The sequence below is a fragment of the Lactuca virosa genome, chromosome 6, assembly GCF_052849685.1.
Source record: "Lactuca virosa cultivar CGN04683 chromosome 6, Lactuca_virosa_CGN04683_v6, whole genome shotgun sequence".
Taxonomy (NCBI): Eukaryota; Viridiplantae; Streptophyta; class Magnoliopsida; order Asterales; family Asteraceae; genus Lactuca; species Lactuca virosa.
In genome coordinates this window covers 106,308,426-106,334,698 of record NC_136431.1, presented here as the reverse complement: position 1 = coordinate 106,334,698, position 26,273 = coordinate 106,308,426, and positions in this window count along the sequence as shown.

Here is a 26,273-nt window from a genome sequence, read left to right as displayed (position 1 = left end):
ATAATTTCCTCTCCCTTAATTATAGCAAAACAACTTGTCAACCCCTGCTACTTCACGAATTGAGACTTTTGTTTTCTATAATTAACATTGCTGTCTTGCAATACTAATCATAATTATCATGCCCCCACTAACATGAGAATTATTAGCATAACACGTATGCTCCCACTAGCTTTTACATGTACTCAGAAATCAGCTGAACTTCTAGAAATCAATACTTCATTGACTTTCTTACCAAAGTTCAGATTTCTGATACGAGATTGCTTTGATAAGACTTTATCAAAATCATACACCTTATCTTAGATAGCTCACAGGTGTGTCTAAACAATTTTAGAACTATGAAAAGGGATTCCGTAATCATAGTCTCGATTGTTTAGACTTTTGCCATTTCTCATAAGTCCAGGTTAGTGTGCCGGTTAACCACGCACGCTCCACTAACGAATTTGAGAATGCAAAGATCACAATTGCTATCTTACTTAAAATCTAATTGGTGGAAGTGTTTCCTCACCATCATTTTCATGAATCGGATAGAAACCTTATGACCCTTAGATTTTATGGTGTAAGTGTTCTTATCTAAACCATATGGACTGAACTCAATCTTACTTTCTTGCCACCTGGCAGCACAAGGGCCTACCATTGCTTCCAAGTTTTTATGCAACCAATTGAGAACTCTCAGAACTCATATGCATAGCCAACTTTAACTGGAATGGGCATATAAATAGAGATATGTCAACACGATAGGTTATAAATCTCACGTCGTGTGCTAGTGATGAACTACAGGTTTTTTATTGGGAAAATGACATAAAAGCCCTTAAGTTTTCACAAAAATGTCGGTTTTACCCTTGGACGTGTTTTATGTCCAGTAAAGTCCGAAGTTTTGTTTAATTTGTTCATTTTTACCCTTGTAGCCTGTTTTCAGGTAACCTACCGGTTACCTAATGCCAGTAAAGCCCTTGAATTTTAAAAAATGTTCAGATTTACCCTTAAGTTTTTCAAAAATGTTCGGATTTACCCTTACATTGATTGTTGTTGTTGTTGTTGTTATTATTATTATTATTATTATTATTAATACATTTTTAATTATATAAAAATATTTTATACATACATTTTTAAATGTATAAAAATATTTTATACACACATTTTTAAATGTATAAAAATATTTTTACTAATATAAATATATTTTTAAAAATATATGTACTTGTATTTAGTATTTATATACATTTGAAAACCCTAAATCTTCATCTATAATTGTTGAATCGAACAGAAAAAGCTTGATAAAGTAAAAAATGCCGTCAATGACTGATTTTGCAAAAACAAATGCTTCAGATCAATATAAAAAATGATGCATTTCGTGATCTTTTTTTGTGAACTTACAACAAACATAAATGAAGTTTACACTCGTATTTGACATTTCGTTATCAATTTTTGAGATAAAAATAGTTAATGAATGATTTTAAGTTGATAATACTTAATTTTTACAGTGATCAAGTGTTTTTGTCGAGGATTTTTTTAATTATATTATGTATTTTCCATTTAGGAGTGTTATTTGTTGATCATTTGTTGTTATCTACTCACTATTAACCTAATATAGTTGAATAATAGAGGTTTTTTCAAATTTTATACTAAATCTTATCTGTAATCGAATGTTTTTATTGAGGTTTTCTAATTACGAGGGTTTTATAATTGTTACGTTATGTTTTTAATTAACGAATATTTATTTTGCTTATCTATTTAGTATGATGTTTGATAATAAATACATATTTATACTTGGTAATATGTACAAATACATATAATTATATCTTTTATATAATATAAACCATATAAATATGTATTTTTATATTTTTATGTATATAATATATTTTTATATGAAATAAATATATATTTATACTTATAACTACTAAATACAAATAAATACATTTTTAAAAATGTGTGTATAAAATATTTTTATACATTTAAAAATGTATTAATAATAATAATAATAATAATAATAATAATAATAATAATAATATTATTATTATGTATAAAAATGTATTAAAAACGTATGAAAATTTTTTATTCATTTAAAAATGTATGTAAAAAATATTTTTTTACAATTAAAAATGTAATAATAATAATAATAAAAATAATAATAATAATAATAATAATAATAATCAAAATAACAATCAAGTTAAGGGTAAATCCGAACATTTTTGAAAAACTTAAGGGTAAATCCGTACATTTTTTAAAATTCAAGGGCTTTACTGGCATTAGGTAACCTAGGTAACCAACAGGTTACCTGGAAACCGGCTACAAGGGTAAAAATGAACAAATTAAACAAAACTTTGGGCTTTACTGGACATAAAACACGTCCAAGGGTAAAATCGACATTTTTGTGAAAACTTAACGGCTTTTATGTCAATTTCCCTTTTTTATTCTAGATTAGATCTTGCAGCTTTTACAAGATCTCTAAGACTCCCACTGTCCTCTTGACATATAAGACTCACTTGTCAAATATTCAAGAGATAGTGCAGATTCTTTATCAAGACAAAAACTTTACACAATTGGCCTAAGTTGGTCTTTGTTTTATCCAAAACATCACAACTTACCAATTTCAAATGTACAAGAGTAGGACACTTTTACTCTTACATTTGACAAGTGTTATAAACCTTTCTTTAAGATATGTCACTCATCTTACAGTCTTGGAGTATGACTCTAAGACTTATTTTGGAACGAAGTATGACTCATCTTCTTGATTTAACCATTCAAACAATTCAAGATTCCTCTTCTTAGCCATAAGAATGCACTAAGATTTCCTTAGAGGACTAATTGTGATATGATTTCTAAATCATTAAGATGATCACAAAACATGATACTAAAGTACTCTCCCATCTTTTCATATTTGAGAGACTTTTATCCTTCTGCCTGATTTAATTCTTCTCATTCGTTCTGCCATACATCGAAACTTTTCCAACGTTTTAGAATTATACTTAAACTAGTAAGTATAACCATATTTACTAAACTTTAGTAAATCATGACGAATAGTCTTATCGATCTTTTGTGGTGGACTTGATCAGTGCACCAGAATGTGTACTCGATCCCTTAGTCCTTCACTTGACTCACATATACATGTGAACAAGGAATTAATCTTAATTTTCCAAAGATGAAAATTCTCATTCATCATACTATACAACTTGCATGATTTCCAAGTTTCTATCCAACTGAAACTTTGGGTGATGAGAATCTTTCCTTATTTGGTAAATTATGACACTACCACGAAAGAATCAAGTCCATTTTTCCAATATTGCTATCAATGGAATCATATAAACAACCATTTTTCACAAATGCCACTGTAAGGATATTTAAAATAAATATAAAATTAAAACCTTTTTATTTTATTTCAAATCTTTGCGGAAAAAACTTATCCTTACAGTGCAAATGCATATGAATAACTTGTTGTTATCTATTCCTAAGCAATATATCATAACTCCTAAGCAACAACTCAAAAATTCTGATCACCGAACCATGCGATCGAAATCCATCTTCGCGATCAGAATCAGCATATACTTCCTTTAAGTTTCTTCACTTTTCTTTGATTCTTAAAACAACAACATGTGACCCAGTCACATCATGTAATGAGAATCTCATAATAGAAAATTAACAGAGTTAGATAGTGGACTTCACCTGAAGTAGAATCAAACATCTTGATTTGATCAACCCTATGATCCTTCAGGTAAATAGGCAGTTTTGTAACCAATGCTCCTTCCTTTGGCAATGTAAACATATGGACTCTATGGAAATGGTGCACGGGACTATCACAGACTTAAACTTTCTCTTTACCATTTGGTCAACCGAGTTGACTATGGCCGATCCCTTTCCATTGGAAAGAGAAAGCTTTTTCTGGATATCCAATGTTACCATTGTCAATGTCCATTTAAGGTTTGGGAAGTTGATCTTCTTAATCAAACTCACTTTAATAGTCCTCCAAATCATTGCTGATTCAACAGCACCAAGCAAATAGATAAGATCATTTAAGGGTCATGTCATAGTCTGTTTCATAGTAGTCCCAAAGGAACTCACCATGTGACTTAGAAAGTGATTGAACATCCAACTTTCTTAAGACTTTGACACCCAACTCTCCCGGCTTGTTAATATGTGACTTCATCTCCAAGATGTGAGCACACATAGACTTTGCTTGCCAATAGGGCTTGAGTGACCTTGAACTTGTGGGTTAGGGAGAATAATTGGCGGAGGTGGAGGAAGTGAAGTTCCAAGAGATTTGGGAAGATCATAGATGTCTGAACTAGACATCTTTTGGGAGATATTCAAGATAGTTGATTTAAAGTCCTTAATATAACACCCAATATGAAATATTAAGGCTAGGACCCAACACAATATTTTATAACTTGGAAGAGGGATGTCGTAATCTAAGCTATAGAATATTTGAAGGTAGGTAAATGACGATTCACCAATTTCCACCATAAAAACGAAATAAATTATTAGGTTTTTTAAATGGATTTGAAACTCCTAGATCTTTTGAGATTCATTGAACTGTTCAATGGCATGTTTCAATCTCGAGTGTTCCCTTCAGGTTTTGTGACTGGGATGTCGAGGATCACAAAACAAGGTGTGAAGAACCATGCAAATTACTTGGTACTCTTAAATGTTTATCACCCAACCGCTGTGCCGGTTAACCACACACGCTCCACCGACCTATGATAAACTTTAAGAAACCCTTTGCCTACCTTGTTAAATCAAGCTACTGTGTCGGTTAACCACACGCGCTCCACTAACCGACTTAAGCAAAGTGCAAAGTGTAATTTCATGGGTTAGCACCTTATTCACATTTTACTAAGTAACTAAGATTGGGAATTTATAAGTGTTTAGTTACTTAGTATTTATCATTAATACTTTTAATGAAGGGAGAATTATAGTCCTTGTCCTACCCGTTCGGCTAATGACCCTCCACCAGTCAAGGAAGCGGTGGGTGAGAGTGGACACCCATTAAACTGTCATTTTATAGGCAGTAACCTTATACCCCCCTTATAGACTGGCTTCGTGAATGAGGCCTACTAACGGTAAGACTGACTTGCTCTTATATATATATATATATATATATATATATATATATATATATATATATATATATATATATATATATTATTAACTTATAATATTATAAAGTATAAGGGTTGAATTTTAACTTTTAAAATTCTAAGGGCTTAACTTGGAATTAAAGTGTTCATAAGGGAAAACTTTTCAAATTCCAAAACTTGAGGGCAAGTTTTGAAACTATTCAAAACTATTCAATTCCATAACTTATGTGTTTAAAATAGTTTTAATACAAAAAACTCTTCAAGTTCCATAACTTGAGGACAAGTTATGGAAGACTTTAAACTATTAAAAGAATGTAGCTTTTCCTTTATTCATAACTTATGAAATATTTATGAGTTTTATGATTCTTAAATGTGACTTTTCATGTAACTTGAGGACAAGTTACATAAACACATTTTAGAATCAACTCTTAGATTAAAAATGAATTGAAAACAACAATTTCACATAACTTTTCTACTAATCTAAGAAACTCATAAGAACAAGATAATTCAATCAAACTTTTTCATGTAATTAGACTAACCATTAAACTAATACAAAACATGAATCTATTGACAATTATCTTTGAAATTGGATTAGAATGAACATTACCACATCAAAAAACAGGTTTATAGGTTCAAAACAGCTTAGGGTAATGATTCTAGTCCAATTCCAGCCTTAAAAGTCGAAAATATGATGTCAGGGGGTCCTACTCGTCGAGTGTATGAACCTACTCGATGAGTAGGATGAGTTTCCTCATGGACTCGGCGAGTCCATCAGTGGACTCGGCGAGTCCAGTGCCCAGACAGCCCGAAAATCGATTTTTTCAGCATTTTTCAGCACTTTGCATCAAGTATAATTGAAAACAAGCCTAGGCTCTGATACCACTGTTGGGTTTTGAGCATTCTAACACTCGTAAGTGTACATGCAACCCTAAATACCTTGGATCTATGCTTTCTCTATTATACATGCAAATATGAATATTCCAAGGTATTACCCTATCTAGCATACAATCTTTGATACTTGGGTAATAAAACAAGTTAGAAGACATACCTTTTTATGTAGCTTGATTCCTTGATGATTAAGACCTGAGTGCCCCAAGTGTGACACCTCAAATGGTTCACACAACATCAAATGCACTTGGAATAACTTAGAGAGAAATGAACCACTTCATGAAATCAGCCAGCCCTCACCATACACACATAGTTCTTTTATGGTGGTCGATTTTTGACAAGAATAAGATGATTATATAGTGTGTCACAATTAGGGTTACACCATGTAAACCCTAATTGTCATGGCCTTTCATTTCCATGATCCATGGGTACCAAAACACCATGGAGCATCCATGGAGCATCTTATGGGTTTTAGCCCAACTTGATAATCCATGGAGCATTAGCCCACTATACAAGTATGGATGATTTACACAATCAACCCATATATTTAATTAGTCTCCTTTTGATCACTTACTTTATTCCAAATTAATTCTTGATCAATACTAATTAAATAATCTTATTAATATATTTGAACTTATAATATATTACCAAACCTTAAGTGTTATTTCTCTCATTTTAGTCTATCCAAATGCATGATGCCATGCAACCCAAATGGACCATGCCAATCGGGTCAAGTACATACCAAATATAGTTATGGACTTAGACACTAATCCAATACATAAGCCCACATATATAAGAATGAATGATTTTACACAATCAATCCCCATATATTTAATTAGTATCCTTTTGATCACAAAATTAATTGCAAATTAATTCTTGATCAATACTAATTAAATAATATGATTTCATATTAATATATTAGAACTTATAATATATTAACAAATCATAAATATCCTTTTTCTCACAAAAGTCTATCCAAATTGTTCCGATGCCATGCAACCCAAATGGACCATGACAAATCGGGTCAAGTACATACCAATTATTGTTATGGGCTTAGACACTAATCCAACAAGGTACCTTCTGGAGTTTTGAGAAGACGGAGCGTATAGAGTCACGTCTTTTTCTTTTGATTATACTTTTGATGTATAAAAACAAGACTTCAAACAGATGTAAACACCTTTTCATATATGTATTCAATGTAATGGTTGTGTTTACTATGATTACTTTGATGCAATTGTTGTGATACTACATATAACGTCATCCACCCCCGGACGTTTCTGCCGTTCCGGTTTGGAGGTGTGACAGATTGGTATCAGAGCTCGTGTTTATAGTGAACTAAGTATACCGAACCTTACATGGTATACAACTATAAACACTAAGGGGTCGAAGTGCTCTGAACTAAAAGTATACTTTTAAAATATAAGTATTTTATGAGAAGTATACAAGTATACATAAGTACCAGAAACAATATCATAAGTAGAACAAAACAAAAGTATTTGGATGTTGGACACTGTGGTTAAACCTGAATAGTTATGTAATCATGTCTGGGATCAATATAGCCTGATAAACTATATTTATTTGAGACATGACCAACATGTGTCTGGGAGTGATCATGGTGTTGCAGCAAGCCTAAAACTTACCAAGCTATATACATCAAGATATCGATAGAACAGAGCATACAACGTAAAATACTATAGGAGTATTTTAGCTAGAGCCGGATACAGTATAGAGATTCATTCCAAGTGTTTCTACTTATTTCTTCCTAGCGATAGTTTACTTGCATTGGTAACCATTCTCTGTTTTTTGCTTACTAGAACACTTTATCTATCAAGCTGAGATATATCTTGTTTCATATCTCTTGATTTAAAGATCTAGGGGACTTACCATCCTCTTCTTCCTGATTATTTTTAAAAAAGATGCCTCCCAGAAAGAGACCCAACAGGAAGAACAACGACCCTCCGCCGCCGCCACCTCCTCAGTTCGATCCTGCCATGTTCCAGGCGGCAGTTACAACCGCCGTGACTGCAGCAATGGCGCAATTAAACCCCGGTGGGGCTAGCGGATCTGGAGGTGGTACTCATCCCCAAAATTTCGGCGATCAGGGACATCAAAAGGAGTGTTCCTATAAGGATTTCATGAATGCGAAACCCAAACCCTTCGACTGCAATGGAGGAGTCATTTCCTTAACCCGATGGTTCGAGAAGATCGAATCCATCTTCGAGATTTGCGCTTGTTCCGAGACAAACAAAGTGAAGTTCGCCGCCTGCACCTTCACCGACAAAGCACTGACCTGGTGGAATGGTCGAGTCAAATCCCTAACCCTGCCGGTAGCGAATGCCATGGGTTGGGAAAGCTTAAAAGAACTCATGCTTGCTGAGTACTGCCCAAGGGGCGAGATGCAGAAGTTAGAGCACGAGCTCTGGAACCTGAAGATAAAGGGTTCCGACATTGCCGCTTACACAACTAGATTCTGCGATCTGGCTCTTCTATGTCCGGGAATGGTCACCCCGGAAAGCAAGAAAGTAGAAAGGTACATTTGGGGATTGACGCCCCCAACTCAAGGAAATGTCTTGGCTGCTATGCCTTCTACATTTGACAGCACCAAGTGCCTGGCGCAGACCCTGATAGATCACGGGGTTGATCTTGATGAGGTGAAAACCGCTCCCGAACCACCAAAGGCAGTGGTGGGAAGAAGAAGTTTTGGAACAAACGAAAGGGCCAGTCTTTGCAGGATCCCTCCAAGAAACAACAAACAGTAGCAGTCCACGCTGCTACTACTCCTACTGCTGTTCCAACCACCCAAGCACCTGCCAGTAGGTATGTTGCTACTCTTCCAAGGTGCGACAAGTGCAACTTCCATCATCATGGGCAGTGCCGAGAGATGTTGTCCAACAGCTGTGGTAAGAAGGGACACACAGCTCGATTCTGCAAGGCACCAGTCCAACCAACTAATCAGGCTCCTGGAGCGGGCGCTGGTCAAGCCTGTTATGGTTGTGGGGAGGTCGGGCACTTCAAAAGGAATTGCCCCAAAGCAACAACAGCTGGCAACACATGGAGAGTGCTAGCGATGGTCCAGGAGCAGGCAGTTGCTGATCCCACTGTTGTTACGGGTACGTTCCTCCTCGACAACTCTTATGCATGCATTCTTTTCAATTCTGGTGCGGAGAGAAGTTTTGTTAGTCATGCATTTAAACATCTACTCAACTGTAAATCCCAACCTTTAACCGAAACATTTACCGTCGAGATGGCTAACGAAAAGAAAGAGAGCACTAACGACATATTCATAGGCTGTACCCTTACCCTAAACGACCATTCTTTCCCCATCGATCTTATGCCAGTTTCCATAAAAAGCTTCGACATCATCGTCGGCATGGATTGGTTGAGCCCCAATCGTGCTGATATCCTTTGTTATGAAAAATCCATCCATCTCAATCTACCCTCATGCGAAGCTCTCATAGTTTACGGTGATAAACTCAGAACCTCCGTATCATTTCATGCATCAAGGCTCGGAAATATCTGCGAAAGGAGTGCCAGGCATTCCTAACCCATGTCGTTAACGAAAAGCAGGAAGTTAAGGACCTCGAGATCATCCCCGAAGTCTGCAACTTTCCTGATGTTTTCCTCGAAGATCTTCCCAGAATCCCTCCCGAGCGCCAAGTCGAGTTCCGTATCAACTTAATCCCTAGAGCTACTCCTATAGGTAAATCCCCATACCGTCTAGAGCCGGCAAAAATGCAAGAGTTATCCAGCCAGCTCAATGAGCTACTTAGTAAAGGATTCATAAGACCAAGTTCCTCACCGTGGGGAGCCCCGGTCTTGCTTGTGAAGAAGAAAGATGAATCCTTTTGGATGTGCATAGATTATCGAGAACTGAACAAGCTTACCATCAGTTGCGAGTTCATGAGAATGATGTTCCCAAGACAGCATTCCGAACTCGCTATGGACACTACGAGTTTGTAGTAATGCCCTTTGGCCTAACCAACGCACCCGTTGTATTCATGGACCTGATGAATCGGGTGTGCCGCCGTTTCCTAGACAAGTTCGTGATAGTGTGCATTGATGATATACTTGTCTATTCCCGAAGCGAGGAAGATCATAGACAGCACTTGAGGCTAGTGCTAGAAACTCTAAGGGTGGATAAACTCTATGCAAAGTTTTCAAAGTGCGAATTCTGGATCAGAAAGGTAATTTTCCTTGGTCACGTGGTTAGCGCAGAAGGCATACACGTGGACCCTTCCAAGATCAAAGCGATTGAGAATTGGTCAGCACCAAAGATGCCCACATAAATACGTCAATTCTTGGGTCTCGCTGGCTATTATCGCAGATTCATCCAGAATTTCTCCAGGATTGCTAAGCCTTTAACCACCCTGACTCAGAAAGGTGTACCCTTTTGTTGGGGAGAGAAGCAAGACACTGCGTTTCAAACATTGAAGCAGGGCCCTATGCAGCGCACCTATCTTGTCTCTGCCCGAAGGGACAGAGGACTTCGTTGTCTATTGTGATGCATCCAATCAGGGCCTAGGCTGTGTGCTCATGCATCGAGGAAAGGTTATTGCCTACGCCTCGAGACAGCTGAAAACACACGAAGTCAATTACACAACTCATGATCTAGAGATGGGAGCGGTGGTCTTTGCGTTAAAGATTTGGAGACATTATCTCTACGGAACCAAGTGCACTGTCTTCACCGACCATAAGAGCCTACAACATATCTTCGATCATAAAGAGTTGAACATGAGACAGTGGCGATGGGTAGAGCTACTCGGTGATTACGAGTTCGAAATACGCTATCATCCTGGCAAGGCCAATGTGGTAGCGGATTCCCTCAGCCGGAAACAGTATTCAGGTCGTAGAGTGAAGGCACCGACCATGACCATCCATTCCCATCTATCCACTCAAATCAGAGAGGCCCAGTTGTAAGCCTTAAAACCAGAAAACATGTCGGATGAAACTTTGAGAGGAATGGAAAGAACCTGGAGATCAAAGGTGATGGAGTTTACTATTTCATGAACCGAATCTGGACCCCAAAGTACGGCGGTTACAGGGAGATTGTCATGAACGAAGCTCACAAGACTAAATACTCCGTTCACCCTGGTTCAGATAAGATATATCTGGATCTCAAACAACTCTATTGGTGGCTGAACATGAAAGCAGAGATCGCTACCTTCGTGGGCAAGTGCCTGACTTGCGCCAAGGTGAAGGTGGAATATCAAAATCCCTCAGGTCTACTCCAGCAACCAGAAATACCTGATTGGAAGTGGGAAAGGATTACTATGGATTTCATCACTAAGTTGCCCAAGTCTTCGAGTGGGCACGACGCCATCTGGGTAATTGTCGATCGACTAACTAAATCCGCCCACTTCTTGCCAATCAAAGAAAACTTCAAAATGGAGAGACTGACACGAATCTACCTTCGAGACATACTTCGTCTGCATGGTGTACCTGTGTCCATTATCTCCGATCGAGATAGCACGTTTACCTTGAGATTTTGGCAGTCACTGCAGAATGCTCTTGGAACTAAGCTGGATATGAGCACAGCTTACCATCCACAGACGGATGGGCGGAGTGAGAGAACCATTCAAACATTGGAAGACATGTTGAGAGCCTGCGTCATTGACTTTGGCACATCGTGGGACACACATTTGCCTTTGGTTGAATTTTCCTACAACAAAAGCTACCATACCAGCATCAAGGCTGCGCCGTTCGAAGCCCTTTATGGTCGTAAGTGCAGATCCCCTCTGTGTTGGGCTGAGGTGGACGACACGCAGTTAGCTAAGGGCCAAGTCCCCGATAGTACTCTCACAGGCCCAGAAATCATCCAAGAAACTACTGAAAAGATCATATAAATCCGGGAACGACCCAAGGCTTCAAGAGATAGACAAAAGAGCTACGCCGATAAGAGACGAAAACCCTTAGAGTTCCAGGTAGGTGACCGTGTTCTTTTGAAGGTCTCACCCTGGAAAGGCATGATACACTTCGGAAAGCGTGGAAAGCTGAATCCGAGATACATTGGACCATTTAAGATCCTCGCTAGGATCGGTCCCGTAGCATACAAACTTCGTCTACCATGAGAACTTAGCAACGTACATCCTGTCTTTCACGTGTCGAACCTAAAGAAGTGTCTGTCCGATGAGACACTTGTGATACCCCTCGATGAGATCGAACTAGACGAGAGCTTACACTTCGTGGAAGAACCCGTAGAAATCATGGATCGGAAAGTCAAACGAACGAAACAAAGCCGTATCTCGATAGTGAAGGTTCGCTGGAATGCCAAGCGGGGACCTAAATTCACTTGGGAGCGCGAAGATTCAATGAAACGGAAGTACCCTCATCTATTTCCGAGTCCATGACTTGTATTTCTGTGTCTGAATTCCGGGACGAAATTCCCTCTAACGGGGGGATGATGTGGCAACCCGAACCTTTTCCATTACCGTTATCCAATTTCCGTTAATAAAATTTTGAATTTTATTAAGTTTCCGTCAAACTTCTTGGTTTAGAAAATCATCTAGTTTTATATAATTAAATTTTTATATACGAGTCGGAACCAAAATCGCGCGAAAAACCCGAATCTTCTTGAAAAATCAAACGGTTTTCGGCCTAAGTGAGTTTACGGCCGTACACTCGTTTACGGCCAACGTCGGGTGGACCCCACCACCGACCACGAAAACCCCTATAAATACGATTCCCTACCCTTCATTTACATTTTTTCTGGCCAAAAACTCTCCTTCTCTCTAAACTCTTGACCGTACACCCCAAAAACACCCTTATTCTTCCGAAAATCATCGAGAATTGTCATTGGGAATTGATTTGGAGCATCTAGAACACGTTTTTCGTCGAATCCAGCATCCTCGTTCTTGAGTGTACGACCGTACACCCTTCAAATATGCAAATCTTCATTGACCGTAAACTAGTTCACGGTCGTACACACTTCAAACCTTCAAAGGCGGTAAACCCTTCGAGAGGCAGTTCACGGCCGTAAACTCCCTTTACGTCCGTAAACCCCATTAACGGCCGTAAACACTTCCTAAGTGGTGCATTAGACTGAAAACTCACTTTCCTCGATTCAATCAAGTCCCGGTAACATTCCTTAACCAAAAGCAAGTGTTTTTCTAACACTTTATCTAACGAAATCGCTAATTTAGATACATATATGTATTTAATTGTTATTAGGATTCCGTTAAGTGCCACACACTACAACTCGAGGGTCTTCATTTTAGTCCGTTGATTCGACGCTTGTACGCAGCTAACAGTGACTTCATACCCCTAAGCTTTTATGATTTTTAATGTTTTCATGGGGGGGGAGGGAATACAGGCCAAACACAAATGATTTTAATAAGTTTAGAACTTATGAAATTGATACAGTCAAACGATTCCTACGTTTTATAAAATATTTACATATTTTATCCCTTTTGTACTATGTTGAGCATAAGGGACACTTTTATCTTGGAAACACAATTGCATAATTTTCAGAACAATTTTACAAACCAAGTACATAACATTTCAAGAAAACTATAATGGGTATAGTTTGGGGAATTCAATACACAGCTTTTGCTGATTCAGATTACATACATGGGTAAACATATAAACTATGACAAATTTAGTTTATGATATACATTACTGCAAGAGTACAACATTTAATAATTATTTAAGTATAATTATTACCTTATACAGTATACAACGGATTCAAATACAAAAGAACAATACAGAACAACACGTAAACTAGTTAATACAGGATTTTGAGACAACACTTCAATTGTACCCTTCGGGGTATAGGTTAAATCCTATCATAGTATAACCAGAGTCTCCTGGAGGGAGAGCGTAATATTTGTGAATAGATCTATTCGGAACTGACAATCCCACACCTGAACTGCTAGCTACAGTTAGGCAGGCATGCCTGGGGTGACAAATGTCATTTAACCGACACTTGAAGAACGTCGTAAAGGTCACTAGGTCATATCAAGCATGGTTATACGACTCACAATAGTATAAACTAACCATTTGTTTATGGGATTTCATTCTTCATTAATTTTATTTTATGTAATGAAACTACTATACATACTGGTGGTAGCCAGGGTTTTCAAACAGAACATACTATACATACTGGTGGTAGCCAGGGTTTTCAAACAGAACATACTATACATACTGGTGGTAGCCAGGGTTTTCAAACAGAACATACTATATAAAGGTTTTTATATAATAATACACACATACTATGATTGGTAGTAACCAGACCTACAAACTAATGTCTTTCCAATACAATAACAGAATACAGTAACAAACATTCATAGTTAATTCTATAATTCCTTAGCTTAGGCATCAGGGCTACGTATGGAGAATAATCGATAGACTGTGGAGTGTGTGGTTTCCGCCTCATTTCCTGTTCCTTGTTTGGTTGTGGACTTAGGGCAGATCCACATAATCAACTGTATGTTCGATATTGGTTTATACATGGCTAGCATGAACTAAGTGGTCATAGATGGAACTGATATTATCACATTTTTACTAAAGAAAATATTGGATTTTCTTGGAAACATGCAAACATTTTTACAGAGTCATCAACAGGTTTTCATTACAAAAACATCGCTTATGAACTCACCATCTTTATGCTGATGCTCTTTCAAAACTGCTTTTATTCTCAGGAAATCAGTAGACAGGTACCTTCTGGATTTTTGAGAAGACGGAGTGTATAGAGTCACGTGTTTTTCTTTTGATTATACTTTTGATGTATAAAACAAGAATTCAAACAGATGTAAACACCTTTTCATATATGTATTCAATGTAATGGTTGTGTTTACTATGATTACTATGATGCAATTGTTGTGATACTACATATAACGTCATCCACCCCGAACGTTTCCGCCGTTCCGGTTTGGGGGTGTGACATACCTTCATAAATTCGCAATATGATTACGACATCCCTCTTCTTAGTTGTGAATTGTTATTTCGGATCCTAGCCTTAGTCATATATTATGGGTTAAAATATTAAGGATAATTGTCATCTAACTAAAACTATTATTTTTCTCTATAGATGTCTACTCCTGGTGATGCTTCTGCTCTATCGTCATCTACCCATCACTCGGGTTTCTTCATACTCTCCATCGTCTCCAAAGTGACTTTTGATGGCTCCAACTACAATGATTGGATACGCAACATCAGAATGGCTCTCCGATTTGAGGTCAAAGAATATGTCCTTGAAGAAAAACTCATTGAAGTCGATGAAGCCACTGCTACTCCTGAACAACTAGCATCCTACAGAATAAACTATGATAATGCAACAAAAGTTGGTTGCATCATGGTCGCTACAATGACTCCTGAATTGAATAGGTTCTATGAGGACTACTGGCCTTTTGAGATGAACAATGACCTTGTGGAAAAGTACCACAATAGAGCTCATCAAGAGATATTTGAAGTGGTCAATTCCCTCATGGGTTTCAAGATGAAGGAGGGAGAGTCTGTCTGTAACCACATGCAGAGAATGCAAAAGATATGTGGAGCGCGTCATTAAGCTCAATGTGCATTTTGACGAAGAGTTGGCCATTGATATGGTCTTAAACTCCTTGCCAAGTTGTTATGATAAATTTATATTATCTTATCATTTGAATAACATGGAAACCACATTGGCCCAACTCCACAACTTGCTACAGACTGTTGAGTCAAGATTGAAGGGAAAGAATGTGGCCCCTTCTACTCATGCTCCTGTTCTTGCCATTGGACAAGGCAAATGGAAGAAAAGGAAGGCTCCTCATAGAGCTAACTGGAAGAATAAGGCCCATACAGGGTCATCAAGCAATGGGCCAAAGGCGAAGCCCAACTCAGACATTCCAGCTGTTAGTGACCCTAAACAGGCCACTTGTTATTATGTCACACCCCCAAACCGGAACGGCGGAAACGTTCGGGGGCGGATGACTTCATGTAAGTATCACAACACATGCATTATAGTAATCAAAGTACAGCCAACCATTGCATTAATAAGTATAAGTTTTACATCAATGTTTACACATTTCAAATTCTAACATCAAAGTAGATACAGAAGACAACAGGAGTCGCAGTCCGGTACTAAGCAGTCTTCTCAAAAGCTTCGGGGGTGTACCTGTCTACTAGAACCCTGAGAATACAAGTAAGTTTTGAAAGAGTATCAGCATAAAGCTGGTGTGTTCATAAGCTTTTTGTTTTAGAAGGTCGGTTCTCGGTTCTTTTGAAAAGTGCGATATCTTTCCTAGAAAACCTTATACTAACTGGAGTAAATAAATGTATAAACCTTAAGTAAAATAATCTTTTGATATCTGTTGAAAGTGTTCCTCAAGAAAATCCCATATTTTCTTACGAAAAGCATGATTAAACCCATTTCTTCTATGACCTCGTGGTTCATACTAGTCACGCATAAACCAAGCAGTTATGGAGGAAATATGAATATTTGTTAGTTGATTAATAAACCATCTGTTTATAAAATACTGATGTTTAGCCTTGGAAATTGTAACGACGTGAATTTTCAAAACAATTTTTCATTTTTCAAATATGACATTCCTCATTTAAATCATATCAAACATAAGTGTATCAAATGTTATCACGGTAAACACATCCCAGAATCTCAAATACAAAATCCTCTGTCAGTGTGTACAAATCATTCCGGCGCCTTCCCGCGATCCTCGCTAGTACCTGAAACACATATCACATAACACGGTATGCATAAATGCTTAGTGAGTTCCCCAAAATACTACATACAGCACATAAGCCACTCGAGGCTGTAGCTCTACGAGACCTTCCGGTCAATGTGTCTCAGGGGCCTTCCGGTCCCACAATCCGAGTAGACCTTCCGGTCCTAGTCTGTTGACCTTCCGGTCCATACCATGCTGACCTTCCGGTCCATACCCTGTTGACCTTCTGGTCCATATCATGTTGACCTTCTGGTCCATACCATGCTACTCAAAATATACATAACATATACATATCACATAGCAACATATATCACATACTCGTCATAGCACATAAGACCTTCCCGTCATACATAATTACCACCCTAGGTAAGGTATAGTGAGAAGACTCACCTCGTATGATGTCTAGTAAACTCTCGTGCTTGATATCCCCAATCTAGCCTCTGCCTAATCACATAAAGTAATTTATCTCTAATTAACAACGATTCTCATAGGCTAGACTAATCCCTTCCTATAATCTCCCAGAAGGGAATAAGACCATTTTACCCCTCCAATGGTCCAAATATCCAAATGCTGACCAACCCTAAAAGTCAACGAAAGTCAACTCCAGTCAATGGTCCAACTCTGACCAGACTCGCCGAGTGCACTTGGGTGACTCGGCGAGTTCATGCGTATCCTCTGAATCCTTCTAAGGCCTCACTCGACTCGTCGAGTTAACCTCTCAACTCAACGGGTTACCACTGGTCACGAATCGCAGGGCAACCCGATCCGACTCATCGAGTCCTCTTATGGACTCGGCGAGTTTCCTCCATGGCAATACTCATTTGACCTTCTGAGGTCAGATCTGTTTCTCTAACTTATAGATCTGGCCTTCTAACACCCAAAAATCACGTAAAGGTCTGAACTTGGTGTCCATGCATGGTGTATCTTGCATAATATACCATAAAAACCCCATAAATGCTTCCTAGCTTCAAACCCTAAGGTTTTACTCTACTAAAGCTTCATATTCTCGGTTTTCTGGACCTAGAAGGGTCCAGATCTAAAACACAAACTAGCAAGAGGGGTTTGAGGCATTCAAAACCCCAAATATGAAGTGATTCAAGCCCTAACCCCCAAAAAGGAATCTACACGATAGGGAATGAAAGGGGTTCGATTTTGTACCTCAGAAAGAAGCTTCATGCTTGGATGACTCAGAACAATAACCTTCCTTGGCCCCTCTTGCTGGAACTCTTCTCCTTTCTTGCAAAATCACACCAAAAAGCTCAAGATAGCTCTTTCTCTCACTCTACACACTCAAGCTCGCTAGGGTTCTCTCTTCTGGGAAGGTAACCGCAATTGAAGGCTATAAATGCCTTTAAATAGGGCTCATGCCCAAAGATTTAGGGTTTCTGTCAACAGCGCGGACTCGTCGAGTCGACTCACCGACTCGTCGAGTCCCTTCATTAATCCGAGTCATCAGTCGCGACCCTACTCGACGAGTTTAGGCGTCAACTCGTCGAGTCCCTCTTCTTAACTCAAAAATAAATACTTAAATTATGATACCTGGAAATCCGGATGTTACAATTCTCCCCCACTAGAATCAGACTTCTCGCTCGAAGTCTTACTCTGCAAACAACTCTGGATGCTGCTCCCGCATCTCTGTCTCCGGCTCCCAAGTCAGCTCGGACCCTCTCCGATGTTGCCACTGGACCTGAACCATAGGCACCTCCTTGTTCCTCAGAACCTTGATCTTCCGATCCAAGATCGCGATCGGCCTCTCAATGTAATTCAGGCTCGCATCCACCTGAATATCCTCTAGCGGCACTACTGCCGTCTCATCGGCTATACACTTCCTCAACTGGGATACGTGGAAGGTATCATGAATCTGGCCCAACTCCGCAGGTAACTCTAAACGGTATGCTACCTTACCCACTCTCGCGGTCACCCTGAACGGACTAATGTATCGGGGCCCCAGCTTGCCCCTCTTCCTGAATCGGATAACTCCTTTCCAAGGAGATACCTTTAGGAGTACGAAATCTCCAACCTGGAACTCGAGCTTGGATCGCCGTCTATCTGCATAGCTTTTCTAGCGGCTCTGGGCTGTCAGCAACCTCTGTCTAACCTGCTGTATCTGCTCAGTCGTCTTAAGCACTATCTCAATGCTACCCATCACTCGCTGTCCTACCTCTCCCCAACAGATGGGAGTCCGACACCTCCTCCCATATAAAAGCTCAAAGGGAGGCATACCAATACTCGAATGGTGGCTGTTGTTGTATGAAAACTCAGCCAAAGGTAGGTATGTATCCCAACGTCTACCGAAGTCCATAACACATGCTCGAAGCATGTCCTCGAGCGTCTGTGTCGTCCGCTCACTCTTTCCATCCGTCGGTGGGTGGTAAGCAGTACTGAAGTGCAATCTCGTACCCAATTCCTCATGGAACTTCTTCCAGAACCTGGAAGTGAAACATACATCTCGGTCTGACACAATCGAGATCGGCACTCCATGCCGCGACACCACCTCCCTCACATATATCTCTGCCAGCCTCTCTGCAGAAGAGCTCTCACTGATAGCAAGGAAGTGAGCGTTCTTCGTTAGCCGATCCACAATCACCCAAATTGCATCAACACCTCTCGCGGTCCTCGGCAATTTGGTGATAAAATCCATAGAAATTTGTTCCCACTTCCACTGGGGAACCTCCAATGGCTGCAATTTTCCATGCAGACGCTGGTGCTCGGCCTTAACCCGACGACAGGTCAAGCACCTCTCTACCACCCATGCAACATCACTCTTCATATTGGGCCACCAATAATCTCTCTTCAGGTCCAAATACATCTTAGTGGCCCTGGGATGGATCAAGAATCTCGATCTATGCGCCTCCTCCATCAGAGTGCTACATGCCCCGCCCGTATACGGCACCCAAATCCGACCACAAAAGGTCATAAGTCCTCGGCTATCCGTCACAAACTCGGATACCTGTCCAATCACCCGCTCCCTCTTACGGTTCTCTGGTCTCACAGCCTCTATCTGGGCCTCTCGAATGGTATCCAACACCGGATTCATCACCGTCATCCTCATACATATATCTCGAATCGGAGCACTCTCCGCCCTACGGCTTAGAGCATCGGCTACCACGTTAGCCTTGCTCGGGTGGTACAGGATCTCACAGTCGTAATCTTTTACCACATCCAACCATCTCCTCTGGTGCATATTCAGGTTGGGCTGATCCATCGATACTTCAAACTCTTGTGGTTCGTGTATATGGTACACCGAACCCCATACAAATAATGGCGCCATATTTTGAGGGCGAACACCACTGCCCCCAACTCCAAATCGTGGGTGGGATACCTCATCTCATGAGGCTTCAGTTGCCTCGATGCGTATGCTATCACGTGTCCTCTCTGCATAATCACCGCACCCAACCTTGATATAGACGCATCACAGTAAACCACAAAATCCTCCATTCCCTCCGGAAGGGTTAACACCGGGGCTTCGCATAATCTCTGGCGAAGCGTCTCAAACGAGGTCTGCTGCTCCGGACCACAAGTAAAAGCGACGCCCTTCCGAGTCAATCTGGTGAGGGGAACAGCAATCTTGGAGAAATCCCTGATAAATCTCCGATAGTAGTCGGCGAACCCCAGAAAACTCCTGATCTCGATGGGGGATCTCGGCACCTCCTAACTCATCGCAGCCTCAATCTTGGCCGGATCGACCAATATCCCATTCTGATTAACGAGATGTCCCAAGAACTGGACCTCTCGTAACCAGAAATCACACTTGGAGAATTTGGCATATAGCCTCTCCGATCTCAATACTCCAAGGATCTCCCTCAGGTGCTCCTCATGCTGCTCTCTGGATCTCGAATACACTAGAATATCGTCGATGAACACAATCACCGATCGATCCAACATCGGCCTGCATACTCGGTTCATGAGGTCCATGAACACCGTTGGTGCATTGGTGAGCCCAAAAGGCATCACCACGAACTCGTAATGCCCATAACGATTCCTAAACGCCGTCTTCTGGATATCCTCATCGCGCACCCTCATCTGATGATATCCAGACCTCAAGTCTATCTTGGAGAACCAAGACGCTCCCTGCAACTGATCGAACAGATCATCGATCCTCGGTAGTGGATAACGGTTCTTGACCGTCAACGTATTCAACTCCCGGTAATCAATGCACATCCGGTGTGAACCATCATTTTTATTGAAAAAAAGGATCGGTGCTCCCCATGGCGAGCTACTCGGTTGGATGAATCCCTTTCCCAACAGCTCCTGAAGCTGCGAGGATAACTCCTGCATCTTCGGTGGCGCAAGGCGATAGGGTGCCTTAGCAATAGGCGCCGCCCCCGGTACCAGATCGATGCGAAACTCCACCTGCCTCTCGGGAGGCACACCCGGCAACTCCTCGCGGAAAACATCCAGAAATTCTTGCACTATCGGAACCTCACCGACAGAACTCGGCCTCTCTGCGGCAACTCGTGTATCCATCACATAGGCTACAAACCCCCTACAGCCCTGCTGTATACTCTGTCTCGCTCTGGCAGCCGAGCAAAATACCGACCCACATCGGGTACCCTCACCATATACTGTCAGCACTCCCCCACTAGGGTCTCGTATTGTCACCATCTGACGCTTGCAGTCTATAACAGCTCCAAATCGGCTCAACCAATCCATGCCCACAATGACACAAACGTCCCCCATCGCAATTGGGACCATATCTATCGGGAACTCAACACCGAAGATCTCGAGTACACATCCTCGAATCACCTCAGTAGCATACACCGCTCGCTCGTTGGCTATAGAAACTCGTAGAGGTCGACTCAACGCCGCTCGTCGGATACTGATGTGCTGGCTAAACGCAAATAACACGAAAGATCGACTCGCACCCGAGTCAAATAACACTAAAGCAGGTACAGAACTCACCAGAAAAGTACCTATACATACCACAATATAAGGACAATATATCAAACTCAGTATAAGTAAATAAATGAATACATACCAGCCACGACATCTGGGGCTGCGCGGACCTCCTCCGTTGTCAACTGAAAGGATCTCCCGCGAGCCTTCGGTGCCTCGGCCTTCGCTGGCCGGGCCTCGGTAACTCTAGCAGCAGGTGCAGATCCCTGTGTTGATCCCTGAAGTAGCTGTGGGCACTCGGCCTTCCGATGGCCAGTCTGGTTGCAATGAAAGCAAACCATAAATCCATTGGGGCAATCCTTGGCTATATGCCCCTCCTTGCCACATTTGTAGCAAGCACCTGCTCGACAAAATCCATCATGTACCTTACCGCACTTCCTACAAGTGCGGCCCTTCTGGCCTCCAGATCTCGTATCGGCGGGCTTTGCTCGCTTGGCTGCCGGCTGAGACTGCACCGGCCGCATGTCCCTTCTCTGAGACTCGGCCTCCTCCCTGGCCTGAGTCTCTAGCTCAATCTCCCTCTTCCGAGCATTTTCCTGGAGCTCGGAAAATGTTCGGTACATCGAGTTCACCACAAACGCCCGAATGTCTCTCCTCAGTATGGTCAAATATCGACTCATGCGTGCCTGCTAAGTAGACACATGCTCAGGGCAGAACAACGCCCTCTCATGAAACATCCACGTGATCACCGTCACAGACTCCGTCCCCTGCTTGAGGGACAAGAACTCCTGGGCCAAACGTTCCCTCTCTACCGCGGGAACATACTCGTCTCTGAACATAGTGGTGAACCTCTCCCAGGTCACCGCGGTAAGCTCTGCAGGAGTAAAATTTGCCGTCACAAACTTCCACCAGTCCTTCGCTCCCAAGTGAAGCTGGTTCAGCGCGAACCGTACTCTCAAATGTTCCGGACAGGAACAAGTGTAGAAACATCCCTCAACGTCAGAGATCCACCTCATCGCGGCTATCGGATCCCGTGTCCCATCAAACTCTGGTGGCTTCGTGTTGCTGAACTCTCGGTACAGCAACGAGTCACCCCCTTGCGGTCTAGAAGTGGCAACAGCTGCAGTGGCTGCAGCAGCAATAGCCTCGGCTAGAGCAGCATATCGCTCGTCGAATGTCTCAATCAGCGTGGTCTTGATAGACCCAAACATCTCCGGAATCTCTGCCCGAATGGCTGCGGCCACCTCCTCGTGAATCATCCTACGGATCTCCTCATCGCTAGTACCACTGGTACCACTGCCTCCTAGGTTGTGGCGTGTTCCCACCATGATGGCTCTGAAATAAGACATAAAATAATCAGAGACTCGACCGAGATTACTCACACTCGATCAACCGTTCCTACTTGTTCCTTAGCACCCTAAGGATTCTTACTTGGTATTTTTACCTATCTGGTGCTTTCAGTAGTACGGGTCTAATACTACCTTCCACACCGTATCCGTATTCACACCAAGTCCTCCTCCTAGGATCCCAATTCGCAAGTACCCTATACCCTCTGACTTCAGCCTACTCTCAAACAGACTTCTCACAAGCTACTCTCTGCTACATACATGCACTCAAATCAACTCACAGCAGCATAAACTCCTAGGCTAAGGCATCACATATCAGGCCACCCTAGTCCTAAGATATGATTTACCTAACCTACTCTAGCATGCGTAGCACATCACATAATATCTCAAAACACATAATGTAAGGGTATTTTGGGAAATCACCGTTCGGGCGCTGGCTGATCGTACACACTGCTCCCTTTTGCTTTTTCTCAAAATCTTTTACTCTTCTTAGAAAAATTGTTTCTTTTATGAAACATTTTCTCAAATCCTCAGTTTGAGTTCAGATACGCCCGAAGGTGCATCCGAATCCCTCAAACCAAGGCTCTGATACCAACTTGTAACGACATGAATTTTCAAAACAATTTTTCATTTTTCAAACATGACATTCCTCATTTAAATCATATCAAACATAAGTGTATCAAATGTTATCACGGTAAAACACATCCCAGAATCTCAAATACAAAATCCTCGGTCAGTGTGTACAAATCATTCTGGCGCCTTCCCGCGATCCTCGCTAGTACCTGAAACACACATCACATAACACGGTAAGCATAAATGCTTAGTGAGTTCCCCAAAATACTACATACAGCACATAAGCCACTCGAGGCTGTAGCTCTACGAGACCTTCCGGTCAATGTGTCTCAGGGGCCTTCCGGTCCCACAATCCAAGTAGACCTTCCGGTCCTACTCTGTTGACCTTCCGGTCCATACCATGTTGACCTTCCGGTCCATACACAGCTGACCTTCCGGTCCATACCCTGTTGACCTTCTGGTCCATATCATGTTGACCTTCTGGTCCATACCATGCTACTCAAAACGTACATAACATATACATATCACATAGCAACATATATCACATACTCGTCATAGCACATAAGACCTTCCGTCACACATAATTACCACCCTAGGTAAGGTATAGTGAGAAGACTCACCTCGTATGATGTCTAGTAAACTCTCGTGCTCGATATCCCCAATCTAGCCTCCGCCTAATCACATAAAGTAATTTATCTCTAATTAACAACGATTCTCATAGGCTAGACTAATCCCTTCCTATAATCTCCCAGAATCGAATAAGACCATTTTACCCCTCCAATGGTCCAAATATCCAAATGCTGACCAACCCTAAAAGTCAACGAAAGTCAACTCCAGTCAACGGTCCAACTCTGACCAGACTCGCCGAGTACACTTGGGTGACTCGGCGAGTTCATGCGTATCCTCTGAATCCTTCTAAGGCCTCACTCGACTCGTCAAGTTAACCTCTCAACTCAACGGGTTACCACTGGTCACGAATCGCGGGGCAACCCGATCCGAATCGGCGAGTTTCCTCCATGACAATACTCATTTGCCCTTCTGAGGTCAGATCTGTTTCTCTAACTTATAGAGTTGGCCTTCTAACACCCAAAAATCACGTAAATGTCTGAACTTGGTGTCCATGCATGGTGTATCTTGCATAATATACCATAAAAACCCCATAAATGCTTCCTAGCTTCAAACCCTAAGGTTTTACTCTACTAAAGCTTCATATTCTCGACTCTCTAGACCTAGAAGGGTCCAGATATAAAACACAAACTAGCAAGAGGGGTTTGAGGCATTCAAAACCCCAAATATGAAGTGATTCAAGCCCTAACCCCCAAAAAGGAATCTACACGATAGGGAAGGAAAGGGGTTCGATTTTGTACCTCAGAAAGAAGCTCCTTGCTTGGATGACTCAGAACAATAACCTTCCTTGGCCCCTCTTGCTGGAACTCTTCTCCTTTCTTGCAAAATCACACCAAAAAGCTCAAGATGGCTCTTTCTCTCACTCTACACACTCAAGCTCGCTAGGGTTCTCTCTTCTGGGAAGGTAGCCACAATTGAAGGCTATAAATGCCTTTAAATAGGGCTCAGATTTAGGGTTTCTGTCAACAGCGTGGACTCGTCGAGTCGACTCACCGACTCGTCGAGTCCCTTCATTAATCTCAGTCATCAGTCGCGATCCCACTCGACGAGTTTAGGCGTCAACTCGTCGAGTCCCTCTTCTTAACTCAAAAATAAATACTTAAATTATGATACCTGGAAATCCGGATGTTACAGAAATCCTGCATTTCCCTTAAGTGAAGGTTATTGAATTACTCGTTCTAAATCGGAAAGTACAAGTATCTACCATACTTATATCGTTTAAGCATTATTCCTCTTTGAAAACCCTGGTTACCCCCAGTGATGTATATTAGTCTTATTACATAAATAAAACTAATTGAAAAGCGAAATCCATACTTATATCGTTTAAGCATTATTCCTTTTGAAAACCCTTGTTACCCCCAGTGATGTATATTAGTCTTATTACATAAATAAAACTAATTGAAAAGTGAAATCCATACTTATATCGTTTAAGCATTATTCCTTTTCAAAACCTTGGTTACCTCCAGTGATGTATATTAGTCTTATTACATAAATAAAACTAATTTAAAAGCGAAATCCTATAAACCAATGATTAGTTTATACTTATTGTGAGTCGTATAACCATGCTTGATATGACCTAGACACCTTTACAACATTCTTCAAGTGTTGGTTAAATGACATTTGTCACCCCAGGCATGCCTGCCTAACTGCAGCTAGCAATTCAGGTGTGGGATTGTCAATCCCGAATAGATCTATTCACAAATCTCACGCTCTCCCTCCAGGAGACTCTGGTTATACTAGGATAGGATTTAATTCAGTACACCTAAGGGTACAGTTTTGAAGTAGAGTCTCACAATATTGTACAATCTAGTTTACAACTTTATGAATAATAATACAGGAAACCTCTTTTTGTTATTAACATGAATATTTTGTTTCATGATTCATAAGTTCATTTCCTTAGTTTTGAAAACTACTTTTGCAAGGTTAGTATCTTAACACTTTTTGTAAAACTGATTTCTATATCCGATGTATATTATTAATGGAAATATATTAAACAAAATAATATATTTGAACACAAGATTACTTGTGCTTTTACTTGTATTCCCCCTGAAAACATTAAAAACACGGAAAATGTAGGGGTATGAACTCACCTCGAGTGAATGGTTTCAGTGAAAGATCAGAATGAGATGTTGAGTGTCTAATGAAGCCTTGAACACAATTAGATCCTATTTAACATGCAATAACACATATAGGAGTCAAATTAGGGTATTTCACTATTAGACATGATGGGAAACCACTCTAGGGACTTGGAAACACTTGAACTAAGTGCTAAAATCACATAT